Source organism: Strongylocentrotus purpuratus, unplaced genomic scaffold (genome assembly GCF_000002235.5).
Source record: "Strongylocentrotus purpuratus isolate Spur 01 unplaced genomic scaffold, Spur_5.0 spur5_scaffold_2, whole genome shotgun sequence".
NCBI lineage: Eukaryota > Metazoa > Echinodermata > Echinoidea > Camarodonta > Strongylocentrotidae > Strongylocentrotus > Strongylocentrotus purpuratus.
The window spans coordinates 888,502-914,788 of record NW_022145605.1 but is presented as its reverse complement, the minus strand read 5'-3'; the positions used below and the strand labels follow the sequence as shown (position 1 = coordinate 914,788).

Below are 26,287 nucleotides of genomic sequence, written 5' to 3'. Positions count from 1 at the left end.
AATGAAAGAGGGTTCAGATATAAAATTAGATGAAAAAAAAATCAACAACTGTGCTGATTAATAATTATTTAGTAGTAAGATTTTATATTGTTTTCTAAAGGAAGATATGAATTGTGATTTCGTTATTACTTGGGGAATCATATTCCACTGTTTAGGACCTAGATAACTCATTGATTTAGCTTCATAACTAGACTTAACAGACCATAAATGAAATTTGTTGGAAAGCCGTGTATTATAATTATGAATTTGACTATTATATTGAAAGAGGTCTGAAAAGGGGGCAGGTAATAACTTGTTTTTATATTTGTACATGAATGTTGCGATTTCTTGCTTATTTATATCATATATATTTAATAACGATAGCTTCTTAAACAAAGGTGCGGAAGGTGCTAGATAATGAGAATTGGTAGCTATTCTTAAACATTTCTTTTGAACTTTAAATAGTGAGTCTAATTCAGTTTGTGTTGCATTAGTGGCCCATACAATATTACAATATTTCAAATAAGGAAAAATAATGGAATGATATAAAGTTATCAAATTTTCGGGTAACAAACTATATTTTAGCTTATTTATCAAGCCAGCATTTCTGCTGATCTTATGTAAAACATTTGTGATATGGTCTTTAAATCCCAAGCAATTATCTAATACGACACCCAAGAAGTTAACGGAATTACTTAATTGAATAAGTTTATTATTAATATAAATGGGAATATTATCGTTATTAATTAAAGGACCGTTATTGCTAGCTATATCGGAAATTTTGGAAATTTTAGATCCTATATTATATTTAGTTTTTCGAAAATAAACACATTTAGTTTTGTCAACATTCAGGGACAATTTATTTGCTTTTAACCAGTCAGATATATTCTTAAGCTCATTATTTAGAACGCGGACAGTATTATTCAAATCTTTAGATGAAAAAAATATACTAGTGTCATCAGCAAATTGATAGAAGGTTAATAAGTTAGATGATTTACAAAGATCATTTATGTATAAAAGAAATAGCAGGGGACCCAGTATTGATCTCCTGAGGTACCCCAATAAAGACATTTAACGAAGAAGACAAAACACCGTGGACAAAAGTATGTTGAACCAGGCTGGTGGCTAACCTCTTGAGATATCGATTTAAAAGTGGCTATGTGCCTGTCGTAGCTAGAGGCATTGACTGTTGGGGTTGTACCCAGGATGGTCAGCAAGTTTCTTAAGCCTTCAACTGCCAAACCACCAACCTCCGTTGGTCAAAGTAGTCCTAGGGTTTATTTCTGCAGATTTTCCAGGTCCTTTGCATGAATTTTCTGAGGAAAACAATATGAGGAAAAGTGACATTTGAGATAGAGAATGTAATATAAGGGACAATGACAATTGAGAAGGAAATGAAGACACGATGAAAGAAAGAGATTGTGATAGAAAGAAGGAACACAAACAGCATGTTTCTATTAGTTTTACTGAAATTATCCGGTTCATTTGTTTTCCGGAAAATAGCATATAGTACCAGGGAATGGGCAGTGTCTATCTACGCGTATTATCCGGATAAATACACTGCTCCGATTTAGTGGGTTAAAAGGTTGTGAATAAGTTTGCATCGATCATGCCTAAGGCACCGCAAAGTAATGTGGGACTGCTAGGTCCACCTGGGATTTTGGTGGCGAGGTAAAATATTCCGATCACGTGATTACTCTGATTTCAGGTGTCACTCCGTTATATGTACTCAATCGGAACGGCGTGAGTTTCTGCTAGGCCTACTTAGCTTTGGCCTAAGTAGTAGGCTTAGGCTCCACTCATTTCTAATGAATTGACCACTAGAAACATCAAATTGGGTAGAACAAAGAATTGGAGCACAATAAGGGGGAAGAGGGGGGGGGGATTAGAAAATGTCCTATGTTTAGTGACGCTGACAACTTTTATGCACCATAACGCAGCAATCAGAGACCTTTTTTGAATTTTTCCTTGTATATGCTAGGTCAGGACGGCTGTTTTATGTCTTTACATTTCATGTGTAAATGTCAATGCCAACAAATGCGACATACAAAAAATAAGGGGGGGCTGGATCTTCAACATGTCGATGCTATACGGATGCTGAACATGAACATTCTGTATTCGCGCATTAACGTAGCCTTCATATGCCTTTTTTGAATTTTTCCTTGCAAATACTAGGTCAGGAAAGCTATCTTTATTATCGTACATGTCTTTGCATTTGATATGTGAAGTGACAATGCCAACAAATGAGAAATACAAAACATAAGGGGGGTGAATCTTAAACATGCTGGTGCTGTACCGACGCTGCAATATCATGGAGATTCAGTATTTGCACAATAATTGCTCTCTTTATTATCGTGCATGTCTTTGCATTCTGTATGTGCAGTATCAATGCCAAGAAATGAGAAATACAAAAAATAAGCCTAGAACAACAGCCATAAGGGGGTGAATCTTGAACATGCCGATACTGTACGTACCGACGTCCGAAGCTGCGATATCATGGGCATTCAGTATTAGCACAATAACACAATAAATTGTAGTCCTACTTACCTTATGGCTTATTGCAATTATTCTTTTTGGCATCTAACAAGTAGACTAATTGATATAAGATCTATCTGCTTCACAGTCAGAGTCATACCAGGCAGAGGCCTAATGCCAGGCCTGGAGTTTCGGCGGACAGCCTACCTATGTTTAGGGGGGAGTGCTTGTTGTTCACGCAAAGTTGCATATCTCACAAAGTTGTGTACAATTTCATGACCTATCGAGAGAAAGTGGATTGATCAAAGTCTAAATTAGTATAAATGGACAGTCAGATAAATATAGGGCACAATACATTTCAAAACTCACCATTTAAATGAATAATAAGAGCTGACTGCCCGCTGGAATGAATCTACTTTTGTTTGTTTAGTTTCTACTGTTACGTTGATTCGTTTGTTATTGTGTGAAGCTACCTCTACGTGAGAAAAGTACCAATGGCGGGAATTGATGGGAAAAATTAATTTTTGTATCACTTTTTAAGGAAAAAGCATAACAATTAATAAAAAACCAATTGCAGGAAAGTAGGCCTGGATTATCAAAGATCAATTTGAGTATGGTATATTTTGTGGCTTCAATGTAAAAATGTTTTTTTAAAGAACTTTTGTAGAGCACCTATTTTTTGGCCTACACTGTACAAACCTATGGTGAATACTAGATTTTTCGTATTTCGGGGGATATTTTTGTTTGCTAATATTTTGGTTTTATGATTAAAAACAAAGAAACGAATGAATATTTAATGTTAAATAGGGTTTAAATGTTAAAATTAAAGCGGCCCCCAAGTATTTCGAGAAATAGGGTCCTAAACTTTTTTTTTGAAATTGCTTGTAATTAATTAAATAATTAACCAATTTTGCTAATTTTTTCAGGATATGCTCATGATAAGATGCACTAAGCAGTGCATATTTTATTTAAATTTATAAGGGCCTCGATTAGTCCGACCTTTTCATCACCTCAAACAAAAATTCATCTAGTCAATTGTTAGTCTCAGTTTTACTTCATTCTTTGGAGAAATGAATAAATCATTTTTTAAAGTGCTAGTTTAAAGAAAAAAACCATCAGGGCCTCGGAGTTAGTGGCCCCAACCGCTATCTAGCAAAATCCTTGAGTTTAATAGGGGTATTGAACCCTATGAACCAGCAAAGGTACCAAAGGGTAAGTAAATTTGACTAAAGTACCATTTTCAACACTTTTCCATAAGCAGATCTGTGAAGATTAAGCAACTCAATAGCTTTCATTTAAAAAAAAAAATGAACAAAATCGATGAAGAATTGAGTGAGCTAATGACATTTTCCAAAACAGTGTATAGGACATACACCGGCGACCCAAAAATTACACCGAGGCACCTTTAAAGTTCAAGGTTATTCCGCCGCAATACTCATGTTAGATGAAAGCCCAACTATCTAAGAGTCCACCTTAAAAAACCCGAAGGAAATCGACCAAGGATAACTAAATTAGAAGCAATTATAAAAAAAAAGACTGATTCTATGAATCTTATTAGGGTTAGGGTTAAACAATAAAATTATTCATCATCCTTATTCTTTTTCCTTGCTTTCATAAGTGTTTTTTATTATTACTTTTATTACTCCTTTTTTCCATTGCTCTATCATTATTTATCAATCTTTACTTCACACATTCTTCTTCCTTGCTCATTGTTTTTCTTCATTTTTTCCGCTCAAAATTAATTGTTTATCATTATTCATCCTTCTTATTCTAGTTCTCTGACAACGGATGACATTTTTAATAAATATTGTTTTATCAATACAAAGAACTTATAGTGTCACCATTATTACCTTTATTATCATTATTTCTTGTTACTTTTGTTAATAACATTGATTCTGTGTTCACTGTGCTTGCTTCTCGTTAGCCGTTTCTCGTCCGCCTTGAAATAGTTTGTATCGAGGTGTTTCACCAACATTTTTTAATCCGTAAATTTGTTCTCATTATGAAAATGTGTTTTATCAATACAAAGAACTTATAGTGTCACCATTATTACCTTTATTATCATTATTTCTCGTTACTTTTGTTAATAACATTGATTCTGTGTTCACTGTGCTTGCTTCTCGTTAGCCATTTCTCATCCGCCTGGAAATAGTTTGTATCGAGGCGTTTCACAAACTTTTTTTAATCCGTAAATTTGTTTTTTCATTATGAAAATGTGAATCGCGCCTACACACAGAGTGTAGGCTGCTATGCACCGCGAATTCTTTGTTTGACCGACCCTCCGATTTAAAGGTCTGTGAATACATTACGAAACTGGCCTTTTCTTAGGCTCTGCAAGATACATACATGTTTAGAGTTTGATGCTAATCCGTCCATCGGTTCTAGTGATAGTGTGATCACAAGCTGTTTTTGCATACATAATGAACAATGTGACCTTTGACCTCGTGACCCCAAAATCTAATCACTTCATCGGCTCTGCAAGATACATACATGCCCAAAGTTTGGCGGGAATCCATTCATCGGTTCTTGAGATAACGTGATCACAAGAACAGACGTACGGACAGACAGACAACCAGAAAACATAACGCCTCCGGCTAGGCTGTAGCAGAGACATCAAAATATTATTATTATTATTATTATTATTATTATTAAGGCATAAATATGTGTGTTAAAAAGGTTTTTTAAATTCCATCTTATGTATTGTGTATCCCATGTATTGTTAAATAGAACCAAACTTTAGGTAATTTTAATGTATGGCATGTAAGGTATTGCCAACCATTAGACTGTAATAGGATCAAATGAGGGCTAGAAAATCCATTCAAAAGGACTCACCCTCTTCCAACTTTATCTGGCCAGCTTCCGTCCTAGAGAGCTATGGTCAATGTGCGAATATGATCAGCCACTACCCTGTAAGCCATGTCTACACCATCAACATCATCTGCTCCAACGTTCCCTGTGTATAGACGCACTCCAGTCGCCTGAACAAAGTAAGAGAACACAAATTATATTACATCTCTCTTTATTTCAATATCTTACTATTTTCCTATAGACAAACCATGAAAAGTAAAGTGAATAGGAGCCCAGAAGTGTAATAAAGAATGTTATCAGTGAAAAATACTATTACATAACAAAGATCAGCTGTAGGTACAAGCTGCAATTTCCATGCAACATACAGCTTGTTCCCAAATGCTGTGGTGAACGTGGGTGTTTTGAGCATACTGCACTTTTCAATTTAGTATCTCATGAGGTGTTCACACATATACAAGCATTGTATTTCTACATTTGTTTTAAATGCTTATAATTGCTTCGTAATGTTTTGTTGGAAACATGAACAAAATGAAATTGAAATTGAAACAAAAAGATAAGTGAGTACAGATGAACCCAAGTTTGGCGGGAATCTATTAATCGGTTCTTGAGATAACGCAATCACAAGCTATTTATACATACGTAATAAGCCCTGTGACCTTTGACCTCGTCACCCCAAAATCTATTCACTTCATTAGCTCTGCAAAATACATACATGACCAAAGTTTGGTGGTAATCCAATAATTGGTTCTTGAGATAAAGCGATCACGAGAACGGGACGTTCGGATGGACGGACAACCAGAAAACATACTGCCTCCGGCTACTTTGTAGCGGAGGCATAAGAATAAGTGCAGAGTGAAAGTTCAGGAACATTTCAAGAAAGAAATATGTCATCTTTAAATGAAAACTACCAACATGGTATACTGCTCTCACACAATATGATCCCATATCTCATCAAAAAGGGAATTTTCCTGTTCATGATCTTACTTGGTTGAGTTTCTTGAATTCCGACACCTGTGCAAAGACATGCTCCATAATGTGTTTAGCGTCTGTTGAGTCTGCCGGTAGCTTCATGCTGATGGTTTAAGATGTCTCCACACTCATGAACATAATACTCCAGATGATCTTCAGTACCTGCGGGGGAAAGAGTCTACATAAAAAGGCCTTTGTTCTGATATGACATGGAATGGTTTTGTATGCCCTTCGGGTAAAGAGATTGATATAATAGTTGTGTTTAGAAGAACTTATGAACAGGTTATACACCATGGGCAGAATTTTTTTTGGGTTGTTCAAAGCTGTAAGCATTTCAAAGGACCAGATATTTTTCTTCCGGGTACTACTTTGTTTTGAAGATGAAAAAGCTATATTTAAAAGGAGGGCAAGGGTTGCAGCCTCCTGGAGTGATTAGCCCCCAAAAGCAGAAGTTTTGACATGTCGGGCCTTGGCCTTTTCGTGTAGGACCAATTAAAAAACATCACCACCATCATCTAAAACCAAATCCCCCACATCATCAGCTAAAAACATGTAACTCTCATCATCAGCTAAAACCACATCCCGATCAATATCAGCTAGAACCATGTCACTCTCATCATCAGCTAAAACCACATCTACATCATCATCGGCTAAAACCACCTCCCATCATCATCAGCTAAAACCACATCCCCATCAACATCAGCTAAAACCATGTCACTCTCATCATCAGCTAAAACCACCTCGCTCTCATCATCAGCTAAAACCACATCCCATCATCATCAGCTAAAACCACATCCCCATCAACATCACCTAAAACCATGTCACTCTCATCATCAGCTAAAACCACATCCCCATCATCATCAGCTAAAACCATGTCACTCTCATCATCAGCTAAAACCCCATCCACATCATCATCAGCTAGAGCAACCTCCCATCATCATCATCTAAAACCACATCCGCATCAACATCACCTGAAACCATGTCACTCTCATCATCAGCTAAAACCACCTCCCATCATCAGCTAAAACCATGTCACTCTCATCATCAGCTAAAACCACCTCCCATCATCATCATCTAAAACCACATCCCCATCAACATCGCCTAAAACCATGTCACTCTCATCATCAGCTAAAACCACCTCCCATCATCATCATCTAAAACCACATCCCCATCATCATCACCTAAAACCATGTCACTCTCATCATCAGCTAAAACCACATCCAATCATCATCAGCTAAAACCACATCCCCATCAACATCACCTAAAACCATGTCACTCTCATCATCAGCTAAAACCATGTCACTCTCATCATCAGCTAAAACCACCTTCACATCATCATCAGCTAAAACCACACCTCCATCATCATCAGCTAAAACCGCATCTCCATCAACATCACCTAAAACCATGTCACTCTCATCATCAGCTAAAACCATGTCACTCTCATCATCCGCTAAAACCACCTTCACATCATCATCTAAAACCACATCCCCATCAGCATCACCTAAAACCATGTCACTCTCATCATCAGCTAAAACCACATCCAATCATCATCAGCTAAAACCACATCCCCATCAACATCGCCTAAAACCATGTCACTCTCATCATCAGCTAAAACCACCTTCACATCATCATCAGCTAAAACCACATCTCCATCAACATCACCTAAAACCATGTCGCTCTCATCATCAGCCAAAACCACCTCGCTCTCATCATCAGCTAAAACCACATCCCATCATCATCAGCTAAAACCACATCTCCATCAACATCACCTAAAACCATGTCGCTCTCATCATCAGCTAAAACCACATGACTGGTTTCAAATTATGGTGGTGATGTAGACTTACCGCTGGTTGAAGAGGAGGCAGGGGCACCACGAATCGGGGTTGAATCAGCGACAGATTTTCATGCTTGAAGGTGAGTGCTTCATACGCTCTGAAAAATTGAAAGGGGAAAAAATGCAACATCTGTAGATGCAATTTCATCATACAAATCAAAATTTGATTTGTACTCAGATTCTTCTACAATTTGGAATATTACGGTAAGCAGATTTATTATTTGATGTAAGGTAGTTTTACTACACAATGCTCTTCCCACAACAGAACTATCAAATGAACATATCAGAACAATTGCCCTCACGTCACTGCCAATTCAGCTGTATACGCCTTAATAATTCAAGCTTGGATCATGTAACGATTAGCTAATGAAGTATGTATATTTTTATTCTCTGAAGCTCTGAGGAATCAACAGCTTTAAGTCCTATCTGAGAGACTGAGTAATTAAAAAGAATACCTTATACAAGCACTAAACCAAGGTTAATCCTTTCAAAGACCAACACTCTGTCCACTATGCTCTTTTGCAGACATGAATCCAATACCCAAATTAATTCTTTGCTCATAGACTACTAACTGCTACGACTCATGATCATTTGATCCTTTCTTTGTTCTTTTCTTGTTCTTTTTTTTTTAAACAATTAATATCATCATCATTATATTTATTATTTTGTTTTTAGTTGGAGGACTCTTTTCTTTCTTTCTCTCTCTCTCTCTCTCTTTCTCTTTTCATAGGATTCTATCATATAGGCCTGGAACTTAGACCGCGCGCAGTCGAAAATAATGCCTCCGCCACAGAGCGATTTTACAAACCAAAATACATAATAGGCCCCATGACTTTTGACCTTTGACCTCATGACCCTAAAATCTAATCAATGGGCCAGTTTCGGCGATTACGTAATGCGCGGTTGCTGTAGTAACTAGGTCGGTCAAGCTTTGCCGTACCGCTATATTGAATCTGTGCATCTTGTATTAGACTGTCGGTTCTTGCTGTTAAATTTCATTCATATCTTTCTATCAAAACTGAGTTTATATATATATAAATTTCCGTTTTGGCCGGAAATGTCTTGCAACTTGCCATTCAACAAGCTGAGTTTCAGGCAGCTGCAATATTTTCTTAGAAAAAGAGGAGTTTTGACCACGGTATACACCCGAGAAAAGACTCGTTAAATTAGCTTCCGTGGTGGCGTACATTAGCCTGCCCATAGCCCCTGACCTACGGGGCCCGTGTCACTCAGTAGACGTGAGTGTGTGTGGGCTAATCACAACGGGCAGGATTTTCATTTAGTGAACTATAGTTACAAACCTCCCTTATGTTTGACGATATTCCTGACTTTGGGATCTATGATGAATTCAATTATCTAGTAGAGAATATGGCAGACTATGCATTTATGATCGTCGAAAACTCGAGGCTTTTAAGAGTTTTGAAGACTTTCGATCAATATTTTCCGACGGCCCTTTGGAAAAGCTCAACTACAATCCCCGTCCTAGCTCTCGGCAGATAGCGACTCGTGTGTTATTAGACTACAGGTCAAACCGACGCAAAAAGACACAACATACCAACTTGAACAAAAAGAAAATATATATAAATATTAAACAAACAAAAAGTAAAAGTAAATGTAATAACAAAATTTATTTTTAAAATGTTTTTTTTAATAATAATAATTGCTTCTTGAATAACGAAGGTCCGGCATAATTATAATACTATTAACTTTTATTTTATGATAATCAAACTTAAAGATAAACTCCAGTTCTGGTAAAAAAAAAAAAAAAAATTCTCACAGAATCAAACGAAACTTACACTGAATGTTCAAGATTACAAATAAATGACATGTGCCAAACAATTTTGGAAGAAAATGTATACTGGCTGAGTAATGAGCAAAGAAAGACAAGGAAATCAAGGTAGAACTAGCCCCGACACCATGTGTGTTATCCAATATATCCCATATATAGCTTTCTGTGTACAGTGCTTGTTACTTTACCAAGACTCGGCCAAATTTATTATGATTTTGATGACTCCAGAACCTTGCAGTGCACACCAATAATTACATGCTACATGATCAACTGTTTCTGATCCATTCCACACCTTTTCTTTCACAATGCAATCGCATTACCAGAACTAACCTTTATCTTTAATTTCTAATCTTATTTTAAACAATAAAATTAATCATTATCCTTATTCTTTTTCCTTGCTATCATAAGTGTTTTTTATTATTACTTTTATTACTCCTTTTTTCCATTGCTCTATCATTATTTATCAATCTTTACTTCACACATTCTTCTTCCTTGCTCATTGTTTTTCTTCATTTTTTCCACTCAAAATTAATTGTTTATCATTATTCATCCCTCTTATTCTAGTTCTCCGTCAACGGATGACATTTTTAATAAATATTGTTTTATCAATACAAAGAACTTATAGTGTCACCATTATTACCTTTATTATCATTATTTCTCGTTACTTTTGTTAATAACATTGATTCTGTGTTCACTGTGCTTGCTTCTCGTTAGCCGTTTCACGTCTGCCTTGAAATAGTTTGTATCGAGGCGTTTCACAAAATTTTTTTAATCCGTAAATTTGTTTTCATTATGAAAATGTGAATCGCGCCTACACGTACATGTACACGTGGTAAGCACGCGCCCACACGTTCTTCTGCAAGCAGAGGTGACTGGTGTGCGAACGGGTGGAAAATAGTTCATCACTTCTTTCATTTCTACGTCCAAATTTGTACTCAGTTTCAAGATCAAATGTATGTGGAACAAAATCACATCTCAAAGATATTTATTATTCAAGTTTGAAACTGCCTCCTTTTTCTTCTCTCTCTCTCTCTCTCATAATAGCGAAAGCAAATAATACAATCACACCTTGCAAACACAGTCATGTATTGTATGCACACAGAGTGTAGGCTGCTATGCACCGCGAGTTCTTTGTTTGACCGACCGCTCTGCAAGATACATAGTTTAGAGTTTGATGCTAATCCGTCCATCGGTTCTAGTGATAGTGTGATCACAAGCTGTTTTTGCATACATAATGAGCAATGTGACCATTGACCTCGTGACCCCAAAATCTAATCACTTCATCGGCTCTGCAAGATACATACATGCCCAAAGTTTGGCGGGAATCCATTAATCGGTTCTTGAGAAAACGTGATCACAAGAACAGACGTACGGACAGACGGACAACCAGAAAACATAATGCCTCCGGCTAGGCTGTAGCAGAGACATCAAAATATTATTATTATTATTATTATTCTTATTATTTAGGCATAAATATGTGTGTTAAAAAGGTTTTTTAAATTCCATCTCATGTATTATGTATCCCATGTGTTGTTAAATAGAACCAAACTTTAGGTAATTTTAATGTATGGCATGTAAGGTATTGCCAACCATTAGACTGTAATAGGATCAAATGAGGGCTAGAAAATCCATTCAAAAGGACTCACCCTCTTCCAACATTATCTGGCCAGCTTCCGTCCAAGAGAGCTATGGTCAATGTGCGAATATGATCAGCCACTACCCTGTAAGCCATGTCTACACCATCAACATCATCTGCTCCAACGTTCCCTGTGTATAGACGCACTCCAGTCGCCTGAACAAAGTAAGAGAACACAAATTATATTACATCTCTCTTTATTTCAATATCTTACTATTTTCCTAATAGACAAACCATGAAAAGTAAAGTGAATAGGAGCCCAGAAGTGTAATAAAGAATGTTATCAGTGAAAAATACTATTACATAACAAAGATCAGCTGTAGGTACAAGCTGCAATTTCCATGCAACATACAGCTTGTTCCCAAATGCTGTGGTGAACGTGGGTGTTTTGAGCATACTGCTTTTTTCAATTTAGTATCTCATGAGGTGTTCACACATATACAAGCATTGTATTTCTACATTTGTTTTAAATGCTTATAATTGCTTCGTAATGTTTTGTTGGAAACATGAACAAAATGAAATTGAAATTGAAACAAAAAGATAAGTGAGTACAGATGAACCCAAGTTTGGCGGGAATCTATTAATCGGTTCTTGAGATAACGCAATCACAAGCTATTTATACATACGTAATAAGCCCTGTGACCTTTGACCTCGTCACCCCAAAATCTATTCACTTCATTAGCTCTGCAAAATACATACATGACCAAAGTTTGGTGGTAATCCAATAATTGGTTCTTGAGATAAAGCGATCACGAGAACGGGACGTTCGGATGGACGGACAACCAGAAAACATACTGCCTCCGGCTACTTTGTAGCGGAGGCATAAGAATAAGTGCAGAGTGAAAGTTCAGGAACATTTCAAGAAAGAAATATGTCATCTTTAAATGAAAACTACCAACATGGTATACTGCTCTCACACAATATGATCCCATATCTCATCAAAAAGGGAATTTTCCTGTTCATGATCTTACTTGGTTGAGTTTCTTGAATTCCGACACCTGTGCAAAGACATGCTCCATAATGTGTTTAGCGTCTGTTGAGTCTGCCGGTAGCTTCATGCTGATGGTTTAAGATGTCTCCACACTCATGAACATAATACTCCAGATGATCTTCAGTACCTGCGGGGGAAAGAGTCTACATAAAAAGGCCTTTGTTCTGATATGACATGGAATGGTTTTGTATGCCCTTCGGGTAAAGAGATTGATATAATAGTTGTGTTTAGAAGAACTTATGAACAGGTTATACACCATGGGCAGAATTTTTTTTGGGTTGTTCAAAGCTGTAAGCATTTCAAAGGACCAGATATTTTTCTTCCGGGTACTACTTTGTTTTGAAGATGAAAAAGCTATATTTAAAAGGAGGGCAAGGGTTGCAGCCTCCTGGAGTGATTAGCCCCCAAAAGCAGAAGTTTTGACATGTCGGGCCTTGGCCTTTTCGTGTAGGACCAATTAAAAAACATCACCACCATCATCTAAAACCAAATCCCCCACATCATCAGCTAAAAACATGTAACTCTCATCATCAGCTAAAACCACATCCCGATCAATATCAGCTAGAACCATGTCACTCTCATCATCAGCTAAAACCACATCTACATCATCATCGGCTAAAACCACCTCCCATCATCATCAGCTAAAACCACATCCCCATCAACATCAGCTAAAACCATGTCACTCTCATCATCAGCTAAAACCACCTCGCTCTCATCATCAGCTAAAACCACATCCCATCATCATCAGCTAAAACCACATCCCCATCAACATCACCTAAAACCATGTCACTCTCATCATCAGCTAAAACCACATCCCATCATCATCAGCTAAAACCATGTCACTCTCATCATCAGCTAAAACCCCATCCACATCATCATCAGCTAGAGCAACCTCCCATCATCATCATCTAAAACCACATCCGCATCAACATCACCTGAAACCATGTCACTCTCATCATCAGCTAAAACCACCTCCCATCATCAGCTAAAACCATGTCACTCTCATCATCAGCTAAAACCACCTCCCATCATCATCATCTAAAACCACATCCCCATCAACATCGCCTAAAACCATGTCACTCTCATCATCAGCTAAAACCACCTCCCATCATCATCATCTAAAACCACATCCCCATCATCATCACCTAAAACCATGTCACTCTCATCATCAGCTAAAACCACATCCAATCATCATCAGCTAAAACCACATCCCCATCAACATCACCTAAAACCATGTCACTCTCATCATCAGCTAAAACCATGTCACTCTCATCATCAGCTAAAACCACCTTCACATCATCATCAGCTAAAACCACACCTCCATCATCATCAGCTAAAACCGCATCTCCATCAACATCACCTAAAACCATGTCACTCTCATCATCAGCTAAAACCATGTCACTCTCATCATCAGCTAAAACCACCTTCACATCATCATCATCTAAAACCACATCCCCATCAGCATAAAACCATGTCACTCTCATCATCATCTCCAATCATCATCCTACCTTCACATCATCATCAGCTAAAACCACACTCTCATCATCATAAAACCACCTCATCATCATCAGCTAATCATCATCAGCACTCTCCATCAACATCACCTAAAACCATGTCGCTCTCATCATCAGCTAAAACCACATGATGACTGGTTTCAAATTATGGTGGTGATGTAGACTTACCGCTGGTTGAAGAGGAGGCAGGGGCACCACGAATCGGGGTTGAATCAGCGACAGATTTTCATGCTTGACGTTGAGTGCTTCATACGCTCTGAAAAATTGAAAGGGGAAAAAATGCAACATCTGTAGATGCAATTTCATCATACAAATCAAAATTTGATTTGTACTCAGATTCTTCTACAATTTGGAATATTACGGTAAGCAGATTTATTATTTGATGTAAGGTAGTTTTACTACACAATGCTCTTCCCACAACAGAACTATCAAATGAACATATCAGAACAATTGCCCTCACGTCACTGCCAATTCAGCTGTATACGCCTTAATAATTCAAGCTTGGATCATGTAACGATTAGCTAATGAAGTATGTATATTATTATTCTCTGAAGCTCTGAGGAATCAACAGCTTTAAGTCCTATCTGAGAGACTGAGTAATTAAAAAGAATACCTTTTACAAGCACTAAACCAAGGTTAATCCTTTCAAAGACCAACACTCTGTCCACTATGCTCTTTTGCAGACATGAATCCAATACCCAAATTAATTCTTTGCTCATAGACTACTAACTGCTACGACTCATGATCATTTGATCCTTTCTTTGTTCTTTTCTTGTTCTTTTTTTTTTAAACAATTAATATCATTATCATTATATTTATTATTTTGTTTTTAGTTGGAGGACTCTTTTCTTTCTTTCTCTCTCTCTCTCTCTTTCTCTTTTCATAGGATTCTATCATATAGGCCTGGAACTTAGACCGCGCGCAGTCGAAAATAATGCCTCCGCCACAGAGCGATTTTACAAACCAAAATACATAATAGGCCCCATGACTTTTGACCTTTGACCTCATGACCCTAAAATCTAATCAATGGGCCAGTTTCGGCGATTACGTAATGCGCGGTTGCTGTAGTAACTAGGTCGGTCAAGCTTTGCCGTACCGCTATATTGAATCTGTGCATCTTGTATTAGACTGTCGGTTCTTGCTGTTAAATTTCATTCATATCTTTCTATCAAAACTGAGTTTATATATATATAAATTTCCGTTTTGGCCGGAAATGTCTTGCAACTTGCCATTCAACAAGCTGAGTTTCAGGCAGCTGCAATATTTTCTTAGAAAAAGAGGAGTTTTGACCACGGTATACACCCGAGAAAAGACTCGTTAAATTAGCTTCCGTGGTGGCGTACATTAGCCTGCCCATAGCCCCTGACCTACGGGGCCCGTGTCACTCAGTAGACGTGAGTGTGTGTGGGCTAATCACAACGGGCAGGATTTTCATTTAGTGAACTATAGTTACAAACCTCCCTTATGTTTGACGATATTCCTGACTTTGGGATCTATGATGAATTCAATTATCTAGTAGAGAATATGGCAGACTATGCATTTATGATCGTCGAAAACTCGAGGCTTTTAAGAGTTTTGAAGACTTTCGATCAATATTTTCCGACGGCCCTTTGGAAAAGCTCAACTACAATCCCCGTCCTAGCTCTCGGCAGATAGCGACTCGTGTGTTATTAGACTACAGGTCAAACCGACGCAAAAAGACACAACATACCAACTTGAACAAAAAGAAAATATATATAAATATTAAACAAACAAAAAGTAAAAGTAAATGTAATAACAAAATTTATTTTTAAAATGTTTTTTTTAATAATAATAATTGCTTCTTGAATAACGAAGGTCCGGCATAATTATAATACTATTAACTTTTATTTTATGATAATCAAACTTAAAGATAAACTCCAGTTCTGGTAAAAAAAAAAAAAAAAATTCTCACAGAATCAAACGAAACTTACACTGAATGTTCAAGATTACAAATAAATGACATGTGCCAAACAATTTTGGAAGAAAATGTATACTGGCTGAGTAATGAGCAAAGAAAGACAAGGAAATCAAGGTAGAACTAGCCCCGACACCATGTGTGTTATCCAATATATCCCATATATAGCTTTCTGTGTACAGTGCTTGTTACTTTACCAAGACTCGGCCAAATTTATTATGATTTTGATGACTCCAGAACCTTGCAGTGCACACCAATAATTACATGCTACATGATCAACTGTTTCTGATCCATTCCACACCTTTTCTTTCACAATGCAATCGCATTACCAGAACTAACCTTTATCTTTAATTTCTAATCTTATTTTAAACAATAAAATTAATCATTATCCTTATTCTTTTTCCTTGCTATCATAAGTGTTTTTTATTATTACTTTTATTACTCCTTTTTTCCATTGCTCTATCATTATTTATCAATCTTTACTTCACACATTCTTCTTCCTTGCTCATTGTTTTTCTTCATTTTTTCCACTCAAAATTAATTGTTTATCATTATTCATCCCTCTTATTCTAGTTCTCCGTCAACGGATGACATTTTTAATAAATATTGTTTTATCAATACAAAGAACTTATAGTGTCACCATTATTACCTTTATTATCATTATTTCTCGTTACTTTTGTTAATAACATTGATTCTGTGTTCACTGTGCTTGCTTCTCGTTAGCCGTTTCACGTCCGCCTTGAAATAGTTTGTATCGAGGCGTTTCACAAACTTTTTTTAATCCGTAAATTTGTTTTCATTATGAAAATGTGAATCGCGCCTACACGTACATGTACACGTGGTAAGCACGCGCACACACGTTCTTCTGCAAGCAGAGGTGACTGGTGTGCGAACGGGTGGAAAATAGTTCATCACTTCTTTCATTTCTACGTCCAAATTTGTACTCAGTTTCAAGATCAAATGTATGTGGAACAAAATCACATCTCAAAGATATTTATTATTCAAGTTTGAAACTGCCTCCTTTTTCTTCTCTCTCTCTCTCTCTCATAATAGCGAAAGCAAATAATACAATCACACCTTGCAAACACAGTCATGTATTGTATGCACACAGAGTGTAGGCTGCTATGCACCGCGAGTTCTTTGTTTGACCGACCGCTCTGCAAGATACATAGTTTAGAGTTTGATGCTAATCCGTCCATCGGTTCTAGTGATAGTGTGATCACAAGCTGTTTTTGCATACATAATGAGCAATGTGACCATTGACCTTGTGACCCCAAAATCTAATCACTTCATCGGCTCTGCAAGATACATACATGCCCAAAGTTTGGCGGGAATCCATTAATCGGTTCTTGAGATAACGTGATCACAAGAACAGACGTACGGACAGACGGACAACCAGAAAACATAATGCCTCCGGCTAGGCTGTAGTAGAGACATCAAAATATTATTATTATTATTATTATTCTTATTATTAAGGCATAAATATGTGTGTTAACAAGGTTTTTTAAATTCCATCTCATGTATTATGTATCCCATGTGTTGTTAAATAGAACCAAACTTTAGGTAATTTTAATGTATGGCATGTAAGGTATTGCCAACCATTAGACTGTAATAGGATCAAATGAGGGCTAGAAAATCCATTCAAAAGGACTCACCCTCTTCCAACATTATCTGGCCAGCTTCCGTCCAAGAGAGCTATGGTCAATGTGCGAATATGATCAGCCACTACCCTGTAAGCCATGTCTACACCATCAACATCATCTGCTCCAACGTTCCCTGTGTATAGACGCACTCCAGTCGCCTGAACAAAGTAAGAGAACACAAATTATATTACATCTCTCTTTATTTCAATATCTTACTATTTTCCTAATAGACAAACCATGAAAAGTAAAGTGAATAGGAGCCCAGAAGTGTAATAAAGAATGTTATCAGTGAAAAATACTATTACATAACAAAGATCAGCTGTAGGTACAAGCTGCAATTTCCATGCAACATACAGCTTGTTCCCAAATGCTGTGGTGAACGTGGGTGTTTTGAGCATACTGCACTTTTCAATTTAGTATCTCATGAGGTGTTCACACATATACAAGCATTGTATTTCTACATTTGTTTTAAATGCTTATAATTGCTTCGTAATGTTTTGTTGGAAACATGAACAAAATGAAATTGAAATTGAAACAAAAAGATAAGTGAGTACAGATGAACCCAAGTTTGGCGGGAATCTATTAATCGGTTCTTGAGATAACGCAATCACAAGCTATTTATACATACGTAATAAGCCCTGTGACCTTTGACCTCGTCACCCCAAAATCTAATCACTTCATTAGCTCTGCAAAATACATACATGACCAAAGTTTGGTGGTAATCCAAAAATTGGTTCTTGAGATAAAGCGATCACGAGAACGGGACGTTCGGATGGACGGACAACCAGAAAACATACTGCCTCCGGCTACTTTGTAGCGGAGGCATAAGAATAAGTGCAGAGTGAAAGTTCAGGAACATTTCAAGAAAGAAATATGTCATCTTTAAATGAAAACTACCAACATGGTATACTGCTCTCACACAATATGATCCCATATCTCATCAAAAAGGGAATTTTCCTGTTCATGATCTTACTTGGTTGAGTTTCTTGAATTCCGACACCTGTGCAAAGACATGCTCCATAATGTGTTTAGCGTCTGTTGAGTCTGCCGGTAGCTTCATGCTGATGGTTTAAGATGTCTCCACACTCATGAACATAATACTCCAGATGATCTTCAGTACCTGCGGGGGAAAGAGTCTACATAAAAAGGCCTTTGTTCTGATATGACATGGAATGGTTTTGTATGCCCTTCGGGTAAAGAGATTGATATAATAGTTGTGTTTAGAAGAACTTATGAACAGGTTATACACCATGGGCAGAATTTTTTTTGGGTTGTTCAAAGCTGTAAGCATTTCAAAGGACCAGATATTTTTCTTCCGGGTACTACTTTGTTTTGAAGATGAAAAAGCTATATTTAAAAGGAGGGCAAGGGTTGCAGCCTCCTGGAGTGATTAGCCCCCAAAAGCAGAAGTTTTGACATGTCGGGCCTTGGCCTTTTCGTGTAGGACCAATTAAAAAACATCACCACCATCATCTAAAACCAAATCCCCCACATCATCAGCTAAAAACATGTAACTCTCATCATCAGCTAAAACCACATCCCGATCAATATCAGCTAGAACCATGTCACTCTCATCATCAGCTAAAACCACATCTACATCATCATCGGCTAAAACCACCTCCCATCATCATCAGCTAAAACCACATCCCCATCAACATCAGCTAAAACCATGTCACTCTCATCATCAGCTAAAACCACCTCGCTCTCATCATCAGCTAAAACCACATCCCATCATCATCAGCTAAAACCACATCCCCATCAACATCACCTAAAACCATGTCACTCTCATCATCAGCTAAAACCACATCCCCATCATCATCAGCTAAAACCATGTCACTCTCATCATCAGCTAAAACCCCATCCACATCATCATCAGCTAGAGCAACCTCCCATCATCATCATCTAAAACCACATCCGCATCAACATCACCTGAAACCATGTCACTCTCATCATCAGCTAAAACCACCTCCCATCATCAGCTAAAACCATGTCACTCTCATCATCAGCTAAAACCACCTCCCATCATCATCATCTAAAACCACATCCCCATCAACATCGCCTAAAACCATGTCACTCTCATCATCAGCTAAAACCACCTCCCATCATCATCATCTAAAACCACATCCCCATCATCATCACCTAAAACCATGTCACTCTCATCATCAGCTAAAACCACATCCAATCATCATCAGCTAAAACCACATCCCCATCAACATCACCTAAAACCATGTCACTCTCATCATCAGCTAAAACCATGTCACTCTCATCATCAGCTAAAACCACCTTCACATCATCATCAGCTAAAACCACACCTCCATCATCATCAGCTAAAACCGCATCTCCATCAACATCACCTAAAACCATGTCACTCTCATCATCAGCTAAAACCATGTCACTCTCATCATCAGCTAAAACCACCTTCACATCATCATCTAAAACCACATCCCCATCAGCATCACCTAAAACCATGTCACTCTCATCATCAGCTAAAACCACATCCAATCATCATCAGCTAAAACCACATCCCCATCAACATCGCCTAAAACCATGTCACTCTCATCATCAGCTAAAACCACCTTCACATCATCATCAGCTAAAACCACATCTCATCATCAACATCACCTAAAACCATGTCACTCTCATCATCAGCTAAAACCAAAATCATCATCCTCGCCTAAAACCATGTCATCTCATCATCAGCTAAAACCACACTCCATCATCATCATTCAGCTAAAACCACCATCATCATCAGCATCAACATCACCTAAAACCATGTCGCTCTCATCATCAGCTAAAACCACATGATGACTGGTTTCAAATTATGGTGGTGATGTAGACTTACCGCTGGTTGAAGAGGAGGCAGGGGCACCACGAATCGGGGTTGAATCAGCGACAGATTTTCATGCTTGACGTTGAGTGCTTCATACGCTCTGAAAAATTGAAAGGGGAAAAAATGCAACATCTGTAGATGCAATTTCATCATACAAATCAAAATTTGATTTGTACTCAGATTCTTCTACAATTTGGAATATTACGGTAAGCAGATTTATTATTTGATGTAAGGTAGTTTTACTACACAATGCTCTTCCCACAACAGAACTATCAAATGAACATATCAGAACAATTGCCCTCACGTCACTGCCAATTCAGCTGTATACGCCTTAATAATTCAAGCTTGGATCATGTAACGATTAGCTAATGAAGTATGTATATTATTATTCTCTGAAGCTCTGAGGAATCAACAGCTTTAAGTCCTATCTGAGAGACTGAGTAATTAAAAAGAATACCTTATACAAGCACTAAACCAAGGTTAATCCTTTCAAAGACCAACACTCTGTCCACTATGCTCTTTTGCAGACATGAATCCAATACCCAAATTAATTCTTTGCTCATAGACTACTAACTGCTACGACTCATGATCATTTGATCCTTTCTTTGTTCTTTTCTTGTTCTTTTTTTTTTAAACAATTAATATCATCATCATTATATTTATTATTTTGTTTTTAGTTGGAGGACTCTTTTCTTTCTTTCTCTCTCTCTCTCTCTTTCTCTTTTCATAGGATTCTATCATATAGGCCTGGAACTTAGACCGCGCGCAGTCGAAAATAATGCCTCCGCCACAGAGCGATTTTACAAACCAAAATACATAATAGGCCCCATGACTTTTGACCTTTGACCTCATGACCCTAAAATCTAATCAATGGGCCAGTTTCGGCGATTACGTAATGCGCGGTTGCTGTAGTAACTAGGTCGGTCAAGCTTTGCCGTACCGCTATATTGAATCTGTGCATCTTGTATTAGACTGTCGGTTCTTGCTGTTAAATTTCATTCATATCTTTCTATCAAAACTGAGTTTATATATATATAAATTTCCGTTTTGGCCGGAAATGTCTTGCAACTTGCCATTCAACAAGCTGAGTTTCAGGCAGCTGCAATATTTTCTTAGAAAAAGAGGAGTTTTGACCACGGTATACACCCGAGAAAAGACTCGTTAAATTAGCTTCCGTGGTGGCGTACATTAGCCTGCCCATAGCCCCTGACCTACGGGGCCCGTGTCACTCAGTAGACGTGAGTGTGTGTGGGCTAATCACAACGGGCAGGATTTTCATTTAGTGAACTATAGTTACAAACCTCCCTTATGTTTGACGATATTCCTGACTTTGGGATCTATGATGAATTCAATTATCTAGTAGAGAATATGGCAGACTATGCATTTATGATCGTCGAAAACTCGAGGCTTTTAAGAGTTTTGAAGACTTTCGATCAATATTTTCCGACGGCCCTTTGGAAAAGCTCAACTACAATCCCCGTCCTAGCTCTCGGCAGATAGCGACTCGTGTGTTATTAGACTACAGGTCAAACCGACGCAAAAAGACACAACATACCAACTTGAACAAAAAGAAAATATATATAAATATTAAACAAACAAAAAGTAAAAGTAAATGTAATAACAAAATTTATTTTTAAAATGTTTTTTTTAATAATAATAATTGCTTCTTGAATAACGAAGGTCCGGCATAATTATAATACTATTAACTTTTATTTTATGATAATCAAACTTAAAGATAAACTCCAGTTCTGGTAAAAAAAAAAAAAAAAATTCTCACAGAATCAAACGAAACTTACACTGAATGTTCAAGATTACAAATAAATGACATGTGCCAAACAATTTTGGAAGAAAATGTATACTGGCTGAGTAATGAGCAAAGAAAGACAAGGAAATCAAGGTAGAACTAGCCCCGACACCATGTGTGTTATCCAATATATCCCATATATAGCTTTCTGTGTACAGTGCTTGTTACTTTACCAAGACTCGGCCAAATTTATTATGATTTTGATGACTCCAGAACCTTGCAGTGCACACCAATAATTACATGCTACATGATCAACTGTTTCTGATCCATTCCACACCTTTTCTTTCACAATGCAATCGCATTACCAGAACTAACCTTTATCTTTAATTTCTAATCTTATTTTAAACAATAAAATTAATCATTATCCTTATTCTTTTTCCTTGCTATCATAAGTGTTTTTTATTATTACTTTTATTACTCCTTTTTTCCATTGCTCTATCATTATTTATCAATCTTTACTTCACACATTCTTCTTCCTTGCTCATTGTTTTTCTTCATTTTTTCCACTCAAAATTAATTGTTTATCATTATTCATCCCTCTTATTCTAGTTCTCCGTCAACGGATGACATTTTTAATAAATATTGTTTTATCAATACAAAGAACTTATAGTGTCACCATTATTACCTTTATTATCATTATTTCTCGTTACTTTTGTTAATAACATTGATTCTGTGTTCACTGTGCTTGCTTCTCGTTAGCCGTTTCACGTCCGCCTTGAAATAGTTTGTATCGAGGCGTTTCACAAACTTTTTTTAATCCGTAAATTTGTTTTCATTATGAAAATGTGAATCGCGCCTACACGTACATGTACACGTGGTAAGCACGCGCACACACGTTCTTCTGCAAGCAGAGGTGACTGGTGTGCGAACGGGTGGAAAATAGTTCATCACTTCTTTCATTTCTACGTCCAAATTTGTACTCAGTTTCAAGATCAAATGTATGTGGAACAAAATCACATCTCAAAGATATTTATTATTCAAGTTTGAAACTGCCTCCTTTTTCTTCTCTCTCTCTCTCTCTCATAATAGCGAAAGCAAATAATACAATCACACCTTGCAAACACAGTCATGTATTGTATGCACACAGAGTGTAGGCTGCTATGCACCGCGAGTTCTTTGTTTGACCGACCGCTCTGCAAGATACATAGTTTAGAGTTTGATGCTAATCCGTCCATCGGTTCTAGTGATAGTGTGATCACAAGCTGTTTTTGCATACATAATGAGCAATGTGACCATTGACCTCGTGACCCCAAAATCTAATCACTTCATCGGCTCTGCAAGATACATACATGCCCAAAGTTTGGCGGGAATCCATTAATCGGTTCTTGAGATAACGTGATCACAAGAACAGACGTACGGACAGACGGACAACCAGAAAACATAATGCCTCCGGCTAGGCTGTAGCAGAGACATCAAAATATTATTATTATTATTATTATTCTTATTATTAAGGCATAAATATGTGTGTTAACAAGGTTTTTTAAATTCCATCTCATGTATTATGTATCCCATGTGTTGTTAAATAGAACCAAACTTTAGGTAATTTTAATGTATGGCATGTAAGGTATTGCCAACCATTAGACTGTAATAGGATCAAATGAGGGCTAGAAAATCCATTCAAAAGGACTCACCCTCTTCCAACATTATCTGGCCAGCTTCCGTCCAAGAGAGCTATGGTCAATGTGCGAATATGATCAGCCACTACCCTGTAAGCCATGTCTACACCATCAACATCATCTGCTCCAACGTTCCCTGTGTATAGACGCACTCCAGTCGCCTGAACAAAGTAAGAGAACACAAATTATATTACATCTCTCTTTATTTCAATATCTTACTATTTTCCTAATAGACAAACCATGAAAAGTAAAGTGAATAGGAGCCCAGAAGTGTAATAAAGAATGTTATCAGTGAAAAATACTATTACATAACAAAGATCAGCTGTAGGTACAAGCTGCAATTTCCATGCAACATACAGCTTGTTCCCAAATGCTGTGGTGAACGTGGGTGTTTTGAGCATACTGCACTTTTCAATTTAGTATCTCATGAGGTGTTCACACATATACAAGCATTGTATTTCTACATTTGTTTTAAATGCTTATAATTGCTTCGTAATGTTTTGTTGGAAACATGAACAAAATGAAATTGAAATTGAAACAAAAAGATAAGTGAGTACAGATGAACCCAAGTTTGGCGGGAATCTATTAATCGGTTCTTGAGATAACGCAATCACAAGCTATTTATACATACGTAATAAGCCCTGTGACCTTTGACCTCGTCACCCCAAAATCTAATCACTTCATTAGCTCTGCAAAATACATACATGACCAAAGTTTGGTGGTAATCCAATATTGGTTCTTGAGATAAAGCGATCACGAGAACGGGACGTTCGGATGGACGGACAACCAGAAAACATACTGCCTCCGGCTACTTTGTAGCGGAGGCATAAGAATAAGTGCAGAGTGAAAGTTCAGGAACATTTCAAGAAAGAAATATGTCATCTTTAAATGAAAACTACCAACATGGTATACTGCTCTCACACAATATGATCCCATATCTCATCAAAAAGGGAATTTTCCTGTTCATGATCTTACTTGGTTGAGTTTCTTGAATTCCGACACCTGTGCAAAGACATGCTCCATAATGTGTTTAGCGTCTGTTGAGTCTGCCGGTAGCTTCATGCTGATGGTTTAAGATGTCTCCACACTCATGAACATAATACTCCAGATGATCTTCAGTACCTGCGGGGGAAAGAGTCTACATAAAAAGGCCTTTGTTCTGATATGACATGGAATGGTTTTGTATGCCCTTCGGGTAAAGAGATTGATATAATAGTTGTGTTTAGAAGAACTTATGAACAGGTTATACACCATGGGCAGAATTTTTTTTGGGTTGTTCAAAGCTGTAAGCATTTCAAAGGACCAGATATTTTTCTTCCGGGTACTACTTTGTTTTGAAGATGAAAAAGCTATATTTAAAAGGAGGGCAAGGGTTGCAGCCTCCTGGAGTGATTAGCCCCCAAAAGCAGAAGTTTTGACATGTCGGGCCTTGGCCTTTTCGTGTAGGACCAATTAAAAAACATCACCACCATCATCTAAAACCAAATCCCCCACATCATCAGCTAAAAACATGTAACTCTCATCATCAGCTAAAACCACATCCCGATCAATATCAGCTAGAACCATGTCACTCTCATCATCAGCTAAAACCACATCTACATCATCATCGGCTAAAACCACCTCCCATCATCATCAGCTAAAACCACATCCCCATCAACATCAGCTAAAACCATGTCACTCTCATCATCAGCTAAAACCACCTCGCTCTCATCATCAGCTAAAACCACATCCCATCATCATCAGCTAAAACCACATCCCCATCAACATCACCTAAAACCATGTCACTCTCATCATCAGCTAAAACCACATCCCCATCATCATCAGCTAAAACCATGTCACTCTCATCATCAGCTAAAACCCCATCCACATCATCATCAGCTAGAGCAACCTCCCATCATCATCATCTAAAACCACATCCGCATCAACATCACCTGAAACCATGTCACTCTCATCATCAGCTAAAACCACCTCCCATCATCAGCTAAAACCATGTCACTCTCATCATCAGCTAAAACCACCTCCCATCATCATCATCTAAAACCACATTCCCATCAACATCGCCTAAAACCATGTCACTCTCATCATCAGCTAAAACCACCTCCCATCATCATCATCTAAAACCACATCCCCATCATCATCACCTAAAACCATGTCACTCTCATCATCAGCTAAAACCACATCCAATCATCATCAGCTAAAACCACATCCCCATCAACATCACCTAAAACCATGTCACTCTCATCATCAGCTAAAACCATGTCACTCTCATCATCAGCTAAAACCACCTTCACATCATCATCAGCTAAAACCACACCTCCATCATCATCAGCTAAAACCGCATCTCCATCAACATCACCTAAAACCATGTCACTCTCATCATCAGCTAAAACCATGTCACTCTCATCATCAGCTAAAACCACCTTCACATCATCATCATCTAAAACCACATCCCCATCATCATCA

General features: G+C 37.5%; 1 protein-coding gene across 11 annotated transcripts in view; it reads right to left on the bottom strand.

Moving 5' to 3' along the window:
* Positions 1-26,287, bottom strand: part of LOC100893837 (alanine--tRNA ligase, cytoplasmic) — an 89,309-nt gene that overhangs the window by 1,070 nt on the left and 61,952 nt on the right. For 8 of the 11 annotated variants that reach the window (XR_004065128.1, XR_004065131.1, XR_004065127.1 and 5 more), the window contains 12 exons: positions 24,800-24,946; positions 23,840-23,985; positions 20,417-20,504; positions 18,548-18,694; positions 17,587-17,732; positions 14,164-14,251; positions 12,462-12,608; positions 11,501-11,646; positions 8,076-8,163; positions 6,247-6,393; positions 5,287-5,432; positions 1,110-2,734 (listed from right to left, as the gene is read on the bottom strand). The gene's annotated coding sequence lies outside the window, so the exon portion shown is untranslated. The remainder of the gene's footprint in view (positions 1-1,109; positions 2,735-5,286; positions 5,433-6,246; positions 6,394-8,075; positions 8,164-11,500; positions 11,647-12,461; positions 12,609-14,163; positions 14,252-17,586; positions 17,733-18,547; positions 18,695-20,416; positions 20,505-23,839; positions 23,986-24,799; positions 24,947-26,287) is intronic. The other 3 variants (XR_004065130.1, XR_004065129.1, XR_004065126.1) reach the window with 3 other exon arrangements.